At 40.5% G+C, this 14962-nt stretch overlaps 1 protein-coding gene across 8 annotated transcripts in view; it reads right to left on the minus strand.

Annotated features, from left to right (window-relative positions):
• The window catches only part of DMD (dystrophin), a 3834938-nt gene that overhangs the window by 1619231 nt on the left and 2200745 nt on the right, over positions 1-14962 (minus strand). The gene's annotated exons all lie outside the window — the stretch shown is intronic.

A 14962-nucleotide genomic window follows, 5' to 3' on the forward strand; every position in this document is an offset into this window, starting at 1 on the left:
GGTTTTACTGTACACTCGTTGACATAATATACTGTAATTCAAAAGTATGAATATGGTATATAGATAGATAGATAGGTATGAGAGATAGATAGATAGATAGATAGATGAATAGATAGATAGATAGACAGACAGAGAGATAGAGAGATAGATAGATAGATAGATAGATAGATAGGAATGAGAGATATATAGATAGAGTAGCTGATGGATGGATGATAGATAGAGATTTAAAAATGAAGGCAGTTCTCCATGTTCTTGGAGGTGAAATAAAGTGGAAAGTTTTATTCAGACCCACATGTCTGGGCGACACTTTGGCTCACACTCAGCCTTTCTCAAGCCTTTAGAAAAGCTCAGTGTGAGCCACAACGTCACCCATACATGTGGGTCTGAATAAAACTTTCCACTTTATTTCACCTCCAAGAACATGGAGAACTGCCTTCATTTTTAAATCTCTATCTAAACTTGGGGCAAGTATTGGACTTTTTGCCTGGGAGGCCTGGCACCCAACAGTAAGAAATAGTGTGATGTTCCATTTTTTCTTAGATAGATAGATAGATAGATAGATAGATAGATAGATAGATAGATAGATAGTGAAGTAGATAGATATTTAAATCTTGGGGATAAAAACTATACTGCATTTGGTAATATTTAAATACTGTGGTAGCAGGACTTTATGTCCATTTTATTATAAAGTATGCATTGTGTATTAGGCTAGACATGACTATTTTAGTTTAAGAAAGAATACATTGAAGGAAAAGCGTGTAACTGAAGATTGCAGTGCATGGAATTCTAAACATTTACAATATCTTTTTTTAATCCACTGCTAGAGCATTTGATTCACAATCAGCCACAGCTTGACAGGACAGAAATATCCTTCTGCTGGTTGAACATCAGGAATCAAAGAATCTTTTTTGAAATTCTGTCAACTAGCACACTGTGATTTGTATGCCCTCGGGATATGTTCTAAAATATTTTCTGAGGGAGATTCCAAACCAACTACTAAAGAGCAGTCCAACAGCTTGTGAAGTAATAAAGAAATCATGATGAACTGCAGATAGTATCAAATCCTGCCAAAGTACAATATAAAAGTGACAAAAGCAGCTCCGCCAATTTTGTATGTACTTATTTCTTTTCTAACAACATCAACCTCTTGCCACAAAGGGCACTAATAAATAGCATAATAGCTTACAAGCTATGAAATCTGTTGTATTATAAGTCCATTTAAAGCCACTGTTATATAGTAGTCCTGTCTATTTTCTTAAGGAAAACAGAACATTGCTATTGCTTTAACAAATCTAAAATAAAAAATTAATCATTTTAGAAAATCTTCCTAAAATGTTAATTTTTTTAGGACACAATACAGCTTCTTTGCAGCATTATATGGCAATGGTGACAGACTGCAAACAAACCTTGAGTGCAATCTTATCTTGTAGGAATGAGTAAAGGCCCCGTTACACATAACGATGTCCCAGCGATCCCACCAACGATCCAACATGGATGGGATCAATGTGACATCATTAAGCTGATCGCTGTTGAGCTGTCACATAGACAGCCCATCCAGCGATCAGGACCAGCGAGCAAGGTTGTTTTCAAGATATACAGCAGGTAACTAAGAGCCGCGCAGCTCTTAGATACCTGCTGTTTACATTGGAAACCAGCGTCCAGTGTCGCTGATCGCTGGTCTCTCGCTGCCACACGCAGCGATGCGCGCTGGCCAGTGGGAGACCAACAGTGGCCCAGGATGATGGAGCACGATCAGCGATACCTGGCAGAGGGGCCCGTCACTGATCCATGTCACACACAGCGATATCGCTGTGGCGTCACAAAATCAGCGATCTCGCTGTGTGTGACAGGGCCTTTAGGGTCCCGCTACATTTAGCGATTCACTAGCGATCACTAGTGGTTGCTAGTGAGCTGCCAAACAGGCAGATCTCACTAGCGATGCAGCAGCGATAAGTGATCCGTCGGCGGTCACCCTTTCCTGTCACACCGCAGCGATGATGACAACTTCCGCCTGTGTCCATGCATCGCTAGTTGGCGCCAGCAGGACGCCAATGAGGAAAAAATGGCCCTGGACATTCGAGCGTGATCAGCAATATCCGGGGGGGGCAGTTGCAGGTACATGTAACACAAAGCGAGATCGCTAGCGATATCGCTGTTGCGTCACAAAATCGGTGACGCTTTAGTGATATCGCTACCGATCTCGCTATGTGTAAAAGGCCCTTTACTTTCTCACAACTGTGTCTTTTCCTCCTTCGATTGTCATGATTGTCATAGGACTTCAAATTCAGACTACCCAAAACTCTACTCATGGAGACATATAATTCTCCATAGAGCTATTTGCACAACATTGTAGAGCAGAGGTCTCAAACACGTGGGCCGCGGGATGCATGCGGCCCTTGAGGCAGACATCTGTGGCCTGCGGTGCACCACATGTCTTACCCCCTGAGGCAGGTACAAGGGAGAAGGCAGGGCACGCATTCAGGACCGTGTGATGGCTAGTGTGTGCGCACAGGACCTGGGATGAGGTCACAGGAGGGGGAGGAGTCAGGGGTCACATGTTTAGGGACCTCAGTGTATGCAGGACACTGCTGTCTATGCTGGTTGTCATGGTGCTGGATGCAGGTAAGTTTATGTGTGGGGTCAGGAGGGGTTTAAAGGGTGGATGTAGCAGAGCTGTGTGTGTATGAGGTGTATGGAGCAGAGCTGTGTGTGTACAAGATGTACGGAGAGGAGCCATGTGTGTACGAGGTGTACGGAAAGGCGCCATGTGTGTACGAGGTGTATGGAGCGGAGCATAGTTTGTACGAGGTGCACAGAGCAGAGATGTGTGTACGAAGTGTACGGAGTGGAGCCGTGTGTGTACGAGGTGTACAGAGTGGAGCCATGTGTGTACGAAGACTGAGGTGTACGGAGTGGAGCCGTGTTTACGAGGTGTATGGAGCAGAGCCATGTGTGTACGAGGTGTACTGAGCAGAGCCATGTGTGTATGAGGTGTACGGAGTGGAGCCATGTGTGTACAAAGACCGAGGTGTAGGGAGCGGAGCCATGTGTGTACGAGGTGTACGGAGCAGAGCTGCATGTGTACGAGGTGTATGGAGCGGAGCAGCATGTGTACGAGGTGCACGGAGCTGAGCCGCGTGTGTACGAGGTGTATGGAGCTGAGCCGCGTGTGTACGAGATGTACGGAGCTGAGCCACGTGTGTACGAGGACCGAGGTGTAGGGAGCAGAGCCATGTGTGTATGAAGTGTACAGAGCGGAGCCGCATGTGTACAAGGTGTGTGGAGCGGAGCCGCGTGTGTACGAGGTGTGTGGAGCGGAGGCGCGCATATACAAGGTGGGCTGAGTGGAGATGTGTGTGTATTTTGGCATGGGGGGTCCATTTGTAAGTTCGCACCGGGGCCCATAACTTTGTAGTTACACCACTGCTCATGCTAGAAGAGAGAAGTGAGCCGCTCCATAACGGCTGTGGCCCTGTGTGATGACATCCCTCTGGTGCTCTGTAATGACAGAGAGCGGAGACGTGACTTTCCACCATTGCTGGATTTTGCAGGTGACTGGCTGTGCATGTGCAGCGAGATGATAGCGCCGGCTCACATGCAGAGCCGACTCTATCATCCGCTGAGGTAAGCTGTACATCGCAGCTGACAACCTATTTGAACGGCCATGACTGGTATTAGCACCGATTGCGGCCGTTTAACCCCTTAGATACCACTATCAATTGTGACTGTATTAAGTTAGAAAGGAATGCGGCCCGCCAGCTTAAATTTTTTTTATGTGCGGCCCATTTACTCTGCCAAGTTTGAGACCCCTGTTGTAGTGTAAATAATTCAGATTATACGTCTTTCCTTGGCACTATATATATATATATATATATATATATATATATATCTGGCTGCCTCTGTAATATGCCTCCAAACTCCCCTTTACTTATTTTTAGCTTCCCTGCAGTCTCGTGCAGCCTTCCTTGTAGTTTGTTATTAATATACTGAACTTCCTGCAAATTCTTTGTCTTGGCCTTTGGACTACATTTCCCAGAAGTTGCATAAACTTCTTGAAAAAATGTCCCGTGCAGTTTTAATCAGACTCATTTATATTTTAGGTCTGTGAATATTCTACATCAGAAAACATCTGGTATCTGTCACCAAATTGAAATATTTTTTTTCTGGACTTTTAGGAAGTCATAACTTAAAAAAAATAGAAATACTGTATGTAAATAATAATGTTTAGATTAAAAATTTAGTGCATCAAAAGTTAAATGCAATGTGACTTTAAAATGCGTTGATTCTTGCTTTCTACAGTAAAACGTATTAGTAATAAAATTTACAATCAATGCTACAAAAAAGTGATTGAAGTACAATTTTATATCTAACTAGCTGAAGAGCCCGGCGTTGCCTGGGCATAGTAGCTAACTGTGGTTAGTTATAACAAATTATAATAATTAATATTGCACATAAAAAAATTTCACATCATATATTCAACACTACAGATTTGCAACACAAATTAGCTAAACAATTACCCAATCATTGAAAGTATTTGATTTTCAATTCATTCAAGAGCCTTTTGATAAACAACATCTTTGTTTTTTCCTTCTGGTGCAAAGATGAACAGATTTTTGGCAGTTCCAACTCTTGAACAGACCACGTAAAGTTGACCCTGAGAAAAGCATGGAGATTGCAAATCGATCCCTACTACTTTCAAGGACTGTGCACTAATTGCAAAAAGGCCAATCATATACACAGCCCACTTCTTCTACAACACCGCTCTTTTCTCCTTTAGACCTAATTCCCATGTTATTTGGTCAGTATTTTTACCTCAGTATTTGTAAGCTAAAACTTGGAGTAAAACAATCAGAGGAAAAGTGTATTAGAAACATGTCACCATTTCTGTATTTTTCTCCAACTCCTGGTTTTGGCTTATAAATACTGAGGTAAAATACTGACCAAATACTGAACATGTGAATGTGGCCTTATACACAGCCTCCACCTGCAGCGCCTCACTCTTCTCTATACACAGCATTATATTGCAGCAGCACCTCATTTCTCTAATTTTCCCATCACGCCTCTCATTTTCCCCCACATCTCTCATTTTCCCCTCACATTTCTCATTTTCCCCTATCACTCCTCTCATTTTCCCCCTCACACCTCTCATTTCCCCCTCACTCCTCTCATTTTCCCCCTCACAACTGTCATTTTGACCTCACACCTGTCATTTTCCGATCACTCCTTTATTTTCCCCTCACTCCGCTCTTGCAGACGTGCTGTCCTCCTTCCACTCTATTGCCATCTACTTGCATAGCTGCAGCGTGACAGCTGTCTTTTTAACGCAGTCAGCATCTGCTTCGTACAGAGCTGGCTAAGCTCCCACATTCTCTCTATAAAAGTTCCCTGTAATTTACAGTTAGTCCTGGAAGGATAGAGGTGTTAGCAATTGGGCTCAGTAATGGGGGATTGGGTTGTGAGCAGAGTCAGTGAGGTTAATGTATAGCAATAGCTTTGTTTTTAGCATGTTCAACGTGTTATATTTTATTTTACAACATACAAAACCCCTTTAAAGATTTGTGGTTTTCTCAAACAATTAGTATGTAATGGCCTGATAGATAATAATCAATTTGGGAACTCAGAGGAAGGTTCATTATCTATAGATCATTTAAATTACATTTAATTGGAATAGGTTGTTTTGTGGCAATAGCCCTTGGCCATTTTAGAATTTATGAATGTCATATGAGATCAACTATTTGAGCCCATCACCAAATTTGGTGGACTTAAACCATCAATGAATGATAAGGTTATCCATTCATTTAAATGGCTGGCAAGTAATAAGCATATAGCTGTTGCAAAATAAACATATACTGTAGCCTGACATGGATTTTAAGAGTAGTCTGACTTCTGGAAATCAGCTGATTATTGGGGAAACAACTTTTAAAAAGATTAATTTCCATGAAAAAAATGTTTTATATCAAGGGTTAGTTTGTTAGGGTTGGCGGATTGCACTAAATAAAATATAATATAAAGTGCAATCGCAACTTGGGGTCCACCATGCAGAAATGAACCTGTTGCTAGTGAGAATAATGACATAGTCCGTCATGGCCTGTGTAAGTTCCTGCACTATGACAGACGGTGTCTGTCATACATTTAAACTACCACTGCGTGTTTACGCAGTGGTATTTCAGTGCCGACAGCTGTCTGTGACAGCTGAGAGGCATGGCAATGGGTGCAGGGACCCAAGCTGTTGGTCCTCGCACCCAGAAAGATGAGATCGGTAAGTGAATCTGACTGATCGATCACAGCATGACCGCGCAGGAGATGCTGAAATATCAGCACCTCCCACCCGGTCTGTGCAGGAGCTCAGCGCTGCCAGTGGCTGAGCTTCTGCATTAGAGCACTGTTCAGGAGGAAGGAAGAGGGATGGAAGCTTCCTCTGCTTTCAGATCAGCGTCGCCACAACGTCATCGCAGGGCTCGATCGTTACCGTGGTGACGCAAGGTCATCATGATGATCCCTGGGTCACTAAGCTACAGAAAGTATCTGAGACCTTGCTCACAGCATGGTGTCAGAAGCCTTCACCATAGGTATAATGCACTGCAATGCTGGAGCATTGCAATGTACTATACCTGCGAACAAAGTAAAAAAAAAAAGTGAAAGTCCCATAAAGGGACTAGGTAAAAAGAAAACTTTTTAAAAAAAAATATGTAAAAAAAAATTACAAAATAATTAAAAAATCCACTAATAAATCCACATTTTTATGTAAAAAAAAAAATTAAATAAACAAAAAAGTACACTAGTTTGCTATCACTGCGTCTGTAATAATCCGATCTATAAAAGTGTCACACTAGTTAACCCCTTCAGTTAACGCCATAAAAAAACACAAAACAAGTATCAAATTATGCTTTATCATCACACCGCTTGGAAAAAGTGGAATAAAACGTGATCAAAAAGACTAATTTAAGTAAAAATAGTATAACTGAAAATGCCTTCTTGTCCCACAAAAAACAAGCCACTATACAGCTCTATCAGCAGAAAAATAAAAAAGTTATAGCTCTCAGAATAAAGCAATGCTGAAATAATTATTTTTTCTATGAAAGTTTTTATTGTGCAAAAACATAAAAAAATCTAAATGAGGTATCGCTTTAATCATAGTGACCCGAAGAATAACGTTGTCTTATCAATTTTACCACACGGAGAAAATAAAAACAATTCCTGAATTGCTGGTTTTTGTTCATTCTGCCTCCACAAAAATCAGAATAGAAAGCAATCAAAAAATGTCATGTGCCCGAAAATTGTACCAATAAAAATATCAGCTTATTCTGCTAAAGACAAGACCTCACATGACTCTGTCAGCCAAAATATGGAAAAATTATAGCTTTCAAAATATGGCGATGCAAAAACTTCTTACGAAAAAGCGCCTTTTAATGTGTGACAGAAGCTAAACATAAAAAAGGATATAAATCTGGTATCGTTATTATCGTGCTGACCCGAAAAATAAAGTCACCTAATCACTTATGCCCAATGAGGAACGGTGTAAAAAATAAAACCAATTCTTCACCTTTCATCGATTTGTTCATTTTGCTTCCCAAAGATTGCAGTAAGGAGATCACAGTGGTTCCACCCCCCACATATGGGGTATTGGCGTACTCAGGACAAATTGCACAACAACTTTTAGGGTCCAATGATACTGATACTACTGAACCTGTGCCTGACCTGTAACATAAGCATGTAGCAGATTAAAGACTCAAGCATTGAGCCATGGGTACGAAGCCGCATAAGTGTGCAACCTGACAGACGATGTGTACACTCACTAAGCATAAAACGACACATGCAAATGTGCCGACAGAGTGGTAGAGTAAACACCCACACACACCAAATATAAATGACACTAGCATGCCCGTGTGTGCCACCAAGAGCCTTTTATACACTAGGCTCCACCCCAAACACTCATGCCCAATTGGTTGAGGCATTGCCCACGGGCCATTCTGGAGCTGTCACATCACCAGAGCAGCTAAAGTCCGACCACATATAATCAGACACCACATCACGGACATGCTCAGTAAGGTGATCTCTGGACTTAGACTCCAGAGCGCAAGGCTGCACCTGTATATCACAACAGCTAACAGTAACCAAACGTATACCTTGAGCCTAAGCAAGATGCTGGGACTGACATCTGTGCTGAGCAGCAACTGCAGTGGCCGGTCCTGAATGAGAGACCACAGTACCAGATAATGCTTGGGATCTATCCCATGCAGCAGGGGAATCCCGACGCCTAACATAGTTATTGAAACAATTTTACTCAAGCAAGAAGAGTAGATGCTAAGGCCCTGGTTTATCATTTTTGGGGGATTTTAAGTCACTTTCCTTTTATTGTCTTGTGGTTTTGTTGCCGTTTTTGATAAGCACATATAAAATAGACTAAAAAAAGAACAATGAATTGGGTGCACACAAAAGAGGCACAAAACACACAAAAGTAGACAAAAAAACAGGCTCAAAGGCACTGATGAATTGGGGCCTACACATTTTGTCACAGATCAAAGATGAAACAGCAGATCACAGTCCGTTCATTACAATCTTTTATAATGTTCAATATACTGTAAAAAAAATACTGTGCTGAAAGGAATGGTAAAACTTGATGAAAAAAAGATCTACATTACAATGCAATTGCTTTGTAAGATCAATTCAGCACAGACTCAGAATTATACAGTATATAAGCAAAGAACTGAAATGTTGCTGTTAACACAATAGATATAATAAACACCTCAAGAGCCTTATTTAAGAATTCCTTTTGTTTTGACATATTAATATATAACTTGCATTAGTGTGTGAAGATTGTCAATTTTAATCCCGTAACAAAATTCAAATGAAACCTGCATGGAAAACCCTTGAATCACAATGAGATCTGGATATGCAATTTTACCAGGCAGTTTAGAAGTACAATAACATATTGTTTAATGCTATGTGGGATTTTTTTTTTTCGTTTTTGTAAATTTACAAAAATTGTTACTTTTCCTTGGGGTTTACGTGTCTTAGGACTGCAAGTCCTGATAAGAAATTAGCACCATCTGAGAACTTAATTAGGGAAATAATCATTCTTATTTGATTGAACATTAGTGTTTCTGTGGATACCTTAGCAGATTTATTTAAAAGTGGCAATAATGTCAATAGCATAAATAGAGTAGACTTGTTATTGTGGAGCATGGGAAATGTGGAGGTAAATAATTGGTTTCTTTTTAAAAAAAAATGCATAATTGTCTTTTCAGGGAAATTCATATTCAAGCTCTATTTTGCATTTACAACTACATAAAAAAGATAGTCATTGAAAAAATTTCACAACCACAGCATAGGTTATCTTTTCTGTAGTATTGGTCTTTTCAGGGAAATTCATATTCAAGCTCTATTTTGCATTTACAACTACATAAAAAAGATAGTCATTGAAAAAATTTCACAACCACAGCATAGGTTATCTTTTCTGTAGTATTGCCTTTTTCACTGAAATATTAATTATACATCTGAACAATTAAGAGTTCTCTTCAATCCATATTTCCTAGTGTGAAAGTGATTTTCTATAATGCCTTACAGCATCTAAATATGTCTATTCAAAGCACCAAACAATCCAGTAATCCAGTAGACCAACATATATCTTTCAAGTTTATCTTCCAATATATTTTACAAAACAGCAAGTGAGACCATATATCACATTAATTTAAAGCCCAATATCAGAATTTAATGTCTAATATCATAACTATGACTCAAAGCAATGCATAATGACTGACTCTATAGCTATCTGTAATGGAGAACTTATTTTTGTTTAGTCTTTAGCCAGAGTTGCATCAGGGTCTCTGAACAAAGTCTTCAATGCAGATGTCAATAAAGCCTAAGTAAAGTGACTTGAGAGTTAGGCTGGATTCACATACATCTGTTACATCTTGTTTAGTTCTTGAACCTGACCCAACTTCGTGAATCATCACTGATGCAAAAATGGATCAGTTGCCAACAGACTTTTTCCACTATTTACGTTCTATGGTCTGGAGTTGGATCCAAACATTGCATGAAATGCTGAGATCCTTTCCCTAGACTTGTACCTGCATCTGTTTAATGCGACTACATATGGGCCTACTAGATGTATGAAAAACCATGAGCAAACCAGACCAAAAATGCAGCACATATCTCCTTTTTAAAGATTAAAGAGATACATATATTATTGACTCAAGAGGTACAAGAAGAGAAGGACATCTAACATAAACAATTACTTACAATCAAAATCAATAGCTATAACTTTGAAAACATTTTTTGCTAGTCAAAATTTAAATTTCCCATGGTATGTACAAATAAAAGCTGAGGTATCTTTTTAAAATCTAGAAAAGCAGGTTAAAAGCCCTAGAAATTATTTAGCATGAATTAGTTTAGCTTTATAAAAATGTTAAGATGAGGGAAACTCTCGAAAGATATATTTATCTGGATCTGAAAATTGAGAGAATATACCGTATTTTTCGGACTATAAGACGCACCCAGGTTTTAGAGGTGGAAATTAGGGAATAAAAATATTTGAAGCAAAAAAAAGTGGTAAAATATTTAATAACATAAAGAACATACTATGATATGTGGTGTTATTATATATAATAGTATGTTACTATGTTTGAATCTACAGGTAGAAGATAGTGCTGCGGAACCAGTGTGGTGTCTGTAAAGTACTATATGAAGATGCTGGACAGTGACTATAAGAATGGAGGCACAGGGCTTATATTTAAAGCACCACTTGAGCACTGAAAAATAACACTAGAGTACTACTTTAAGATCCCATGGGAGAACTATAACTCCTAGCAAGTTCTGCAGATCCTATGGCATGCTGGGAATTATAGTTCACCACAGGAGTGGCAAAGTGCTTATTTATGTGTTGTAATTACTAAACTTTTAATTGATTCTTGCTTGTACAGGTGTTAGGAGCCAGGATTCTTCACAAGAGGGATCCACAGCCTTGCCTTCTCCTGCGGTCTCCCATTCAGTCTCGACCACAGTGGATGCTGTTCAGCAGAGCTGTCGGTCTCAGCATTTTGCTCAGACTCAAGCTGTGCACTTTATTACCACTGCCTCTCCAGGTCCACCTATGGTAACTTGCAATAGACAGCAGCATGCAGTCGTTCCTTAGGCTACATCCAGGATTCGCTCAAATGAGCATGCTCGTGAGGTGGCAACCTCTTATTGGTGGTTGGCCGTCAGCTGCTCAGGTCCTGTGCCGACTCTGGATTGGTCAGCCAGCAAGGTCCTGTCTGATGGGCACTGTCTATGAAAGGATCTTTGGCGCTCCCGTCGCGTGCTAAGATCATGCATATTTACTGTGTGCGTGTTGGTGGGTCAGTTACCATCCTGTATGCATGTGTGCCGCTAGTAACACAATGAGCCTGTTTCTAGACAGGCAGTGTAAGGTGGGAACTCCCGCTTGAACTTAGCATCTGCACCGGGCATCCTCAGGCGCGGCCTCAAAAGCCACTGTGTCAGAGCAGGTTCCATCACCAGCGTAGTGGGGGGTGAGTTATAGGGACCCCACTAGTGTCATTTCCACTCCTGTGACATCTAACAGGGCATAGCTTAGAGTGCTCTCAGTTTTCGCACTGCTCTGTGGAGTAATAGAGTCAGGTCCTTCCACTCTGTTCACACCGAGTGACATTCAACTCGGTGTGTTTACGGTGCTTACTTGCATCTACACTCCGCCATTGTTCTCTAGCTGTGGTTTCTCCATCACCACACAGTGGACCGAGGGTTGCGATTGCACCTTCTCATAATTTACATTTGGTGGGATCCGCAAACCTAACAACAGGCTGTGCTCACATCAGTGCAGGTCCTGCAGCCAGCCACGCTTGAAAACCAAAATTATCTCTCCCTACAGCTTACAGGACCTATGTTGACTAGGTAATGAAGGGCTGGAGCATCACATGACCGCACAGAGCCCTCCCTCTTATTACCTCACCACAGGTCCTGAAAGAGGAAGCTGCATTGTTTATAGTGGAGTGTCTGCTGGTCCTGTGGTGACATGATTAAGAGGGAGGGCTCTGTTCTGTCATGTGATGCTGCAGCCCGCCCTCTTCATTACCTCACCACAGGTCCTATTCGGGAGCCCTCAGCATCAGCACAGCTCACGCTGTGCTGTCAGGCGTGCAGCTGCGATCCCTCCTACTCCACCGGCCATGTGATCTCCCCAGCCACAGCAGGAATATGGTGCTGGGGAAACCATGTGGGTCCACTGTTTAAGTGAAGAAATATTTATTTGCTGCTCCCAGCCCACTGCTCGGCACTGAGAGGTGGGCGGTGAAGCTGCTAATGAATATTCCTTCACTTTAAGCATCGGGACCACGTGGTTTCACCAGCTCTGGATTCCTGCAGTGGCAACATTATCCTGCCTCCTGGGCATGCGACCCCACTCCGCCGTTGCCCCCTCCCCACATGTTACATTCTAACCATAAGTTGCACCCCACACTTTCCTCCCAAATTTGGAGGATTAAAGTGCTTCTTATGGTCCGAAAAATACGGTAGATTGGCCTTATCTCAGGATATTGTGCTCTTAATTCTGAAAATTAAGTAGATCCCAATGAAAGCTAAAAGCAGCCAAAATTTAATTCTACAATTCTACCATGTTAGAAAAGAAATATTGGTCCACAATTAGCAGAAGTTCAACTCAAAATAAATAAAAGGGTAAAGCTCCAAATACATAGGTCAGTTTAAATCACTAAATCAACAAGCCATTTGCACATATGTAGTGCCCCAAAAGTTAAATAAAATTTTAATATCACCTTTTAAATACGAGATATTACAATTATTTTTGAATATTATTAATTTTGTATGCAAAAAAAATTGCAATTTCTCCATGAACCGAGACAGAACATGCTATCATTCTCAATGCATTCTAGAGACTGGGATAGTACAATAAAGCTATGGTATGGATAGTGGATTCTCAGTATGAATGTACAATTTCACTTACTTGAATAAGTTGTGACACAAGTTTTCAACCCTCTAATTGTCAAGGCACTTTAAAGTAATTAAAAAAATGTCAGGTTAGATTGAATATCATGTGAAAATCTGATTGTACTGAACTTACTGCTTAGAAATTGCCACTGGAGACCCTCAGTAAAGTTAATATTGGGGAATACCAGTAATGCAGTTTGACAGTTTCAGAGTATCATGAGAGTAAAATGACATAGTCAAACCTATTTAATCTCTGACATGTAAATATGCTTTAATTCACTCTAGATTTTTCTTCCTTTGCAAACACATGCTACTGGCTTGTTTTTAAGACTTTAGAGAAAGCGTATGAATTTTACATTTATGTTCTGGAACAGAGTAAGCTTCACAGATATTTGAACTTGTGCACTTTTTCTATGTACTGACATATTTTAAGTAATTTATCTTTGGCAGAATGTTATAAAAATCTGTCAAAAAGCAAGGAAGTGGACATACTGTAAGCCTTTCCTGTTAGCTAGAGCACCTAAAAATATGTGATTATTGCTTTACATCTTAGATCAGTCTTAGAACAAAATTGCATGATATACAGTCTTATGTAAAAGTTTGGGCACCCCTATTAATGTTAACCTTTTTTCTTTATAACAATTTTGTTTTTTGCAACAGCTATTTCAGTTTCATATATCTAATAACTGATGGACTCAGTTATATTTCTGGATCCAAATGAGGTTTATTGTACTAACAGAAAATGTGCAATCTGCATTTAAACAAAATTTGACCGGTGCAAAAGTATGGGCACCCTTATCATTTTCTTGATTTGAACACTCCTAACTACTTTTTACTGACTTCCTGAAGCACTAAATTGGTTTTGTAACCTCATTGAGCTTTGAACTTCATAGCCAGGTGTATCAAATCATGAGAAAAGGTATTTAAGGTGGCCACTTGCAAGTAGTTCTCCTGTTTGATTCTCCTATGAAGAGTGGCATCATGGGCTCCTCAAAACAACTCTCAAATGATCTGAAAGCAAAGATTATTCAACATAGCTTTTCAGGGGAAGGATACAAAAAGTTGTCTCAGAGATTTAACCTGTCAGTTTCCACTGTGAGGAACATAGTAAGGAAATGGAAGAACACAGGTACAGTTCTTGTTAAGCCCAGAAGTGGCAGGCCAAGAAAAATATCCGAAAGGCAGAGAAGAAGAATGGTGAGAACAGTCAAGGACAATCCACAGACCACCTCCAAAGACCTGCAGCATCATCTTGCTGCAGATGGTGTCACTGTGCATCGGTCAACAATACAGTGCACTTTGCACAAGGAGAAGCTGTATGGGAGAGTGATGCGAGAGAAGCCGTTTCTGCAAGCACGCCACAAACAGAGTCGCCTGAGGTCTGCAAAAGCACATTTGGACAAGCCAGTTACATTTTGGAAGAAGGTCCTGTGGACTGATGAAACAAAGATTGAGTTGTTTGGTCATACAAAAAAGCGTTATGCATGCGCTGTATTGTTGACCGATGCACAGTGACACCATCTGCAGCAAGATGATGCTGCAGGTCTTTGGAGGTGGTCTGTGGATTGTCCTTGACTGTTCTCACCATTCTTCTTCTCTGCCTTTCGGATATTTTTCTTGGCCTGCCACTTCTGGGCTTAACAAGAACTGTACCTGTGTTCTTCCATTTCCTTACTATGATTCTCACAGTGGAAACTGACAGGTTAAATCTCTGAGACAACTTTTTGTATCCTTCCCCTGAAAAGCTATGTTGAATAATCTTTGTTTTCAGATCATTTGGGAGTTGTTTTGAGGAGCCCATGATGCCACTCTTCATAGGAGAATCAAATAGGAGAACTACTTGCAAGTGGCCACTTTAAAAACCTTTTCTCATGATTTGATACACCTGGCTATGAAGTTCAAAGCTCAATGAGGTTACAAAACCAATTTAGTTCTTCAGGAAGTCAGTAAAAAGTAGTTAGGAGTGTTCAAATCAAGAAAATGATAAGGGTGCCCATACTTTTGCACCAGTCAAATT

The sequence above is a fragment of the Dendrobates tinctorius genome, unplaced genomic scaffold (genome assembly GCF_039654945.1).
Source record: "Dendrobates tinctorius isolate UK_male_01 unplaced genomic scaffold, ASM3965494v1 ptg000166l, whole genome shotgun sequence".
Lineage (NCBI taxonomy): Eukaryota > Metazoa > Chordata > Amphibia > Anura > Dendrobatidae > Dendrobates > Dendrobates tinctorius.